Raw genomic sequence first — 1349 nt, forward strand, 5'->3', positions numbered from 1 at the left:
AAAAAAAAACATCCTTGGATGATAATAGATGTCTTCATTTTGCCTTTTTTTTCTTTCTATTCTATTTTTCTTTCTTTTCTGCTTTACTGATTCTGGCTTTATCCCTTTCTTCCATTGTTTAATCTATTTACCCATCTACCACATATTTTATGAGTGAAAAATATCATTCAAATACTTACAAAATGTGCATAAGGCATTTTGCTTGCCACAATAAAGCAAATGGTTCATAGTTGGAAATATCATGAATGCCTTTCAGTTTTTCTTTGACAGAAGGCAGAGAATTAAGGCAAGAGTCCTTGAGGCAAGAGTGGAAACCACTGCCAGCATCTCCCAGGGAAGCTACAAGGCAGCAGATTCCTTCTGGCCTATTCACTTTCATTCATCCACAAACCTAATGTCAATGGGTAGGAACATGACCCTGAGCATCCAAGGCTGTGGCCCTTAGAAGCTGTGTACATTGGTCTAGTATAACAATTAGCTAAGAAGGGTACCTCTGCAGACTTCCTCCTGGGTTTACATATTACTGTTTCCTTCCCTACTTCCTCTGCTAATGAATGCTAATTCATTATAATGCTAATGTGATGCTAATTGTGGGGCATCACATGTTGGAAGCATGGGGAGCCCTTACTGCAGCTGGCTCTCAACATACGCATTCAGTGCCCAGCAAGATGAAGCCACAGTTAAGAGTCATGATTCACAGAACCTTTAAAACTTGACTTGGCAGCTTATGACTATATCAAGGGGTCCTTTATTACCAGAGATGTCTCCAAGAAAGGATGAAGTCTCAGTGGCTACAATAAGGTGAGGAGTGGAGGAAGGACCTCCATTTCCTTTTTGCAGATTCTGGGGGTTTTGCTGAGTTAAGGTATTCACATGAGCCTGCACATGAGTCCCAAGTGTGCCTGCCTGTCTGGTTCCCCATCCTCATTCCTCTTCTTCCTGGCTTCTCACTGTGTAGCTTCTGGGTCTCACATCTATCCAATATCACGGGGATCACCAGCCAGCTTGCCTCTCTATTCATGGGGCTGGTCTATGTGCCTGGCCTGTGTGTGTCTGATTCAAGTCTTCATCCCCCTGATATGTATACCCAGGAAAACTTCATGGACTGACCTCCAAGCATCCTTCTTCCCATTTCCCCTCCCCCCAAACCTTGCAGGTCTGCAATGTACTTACTTAGTTATCTACTTTCAGCTTCTAGAGTAAAATGTTATTCCCTGGTTTTATGTTCAGGTGATATTAAAGTCTTCTCTCTTTGAACAGCTCTGGGGCAATACACTCTGTGAGTGGCACACATCTCATGATTAATGATATTCTCTCTCCCTCTCTCTTTCTCTCTCTCTCTCTCTCTC

This window comes from Mastomys coucha, unplaced genomic scaffold (assembly GCF_008632895.1).
Source record: "Mastomys coucha isolate ucsf_1 unplaced genomic scaffold, UCSF_Mcou_1 pScaffold14, whole genome shotgun sequence".
In the NCBI taxonomy this organism is placed as follows: Eukaryota; Metazoa; Chordata; class Mammalia; order Rodentia; family Muridae; genus Mastomys; species Mastomys coucha.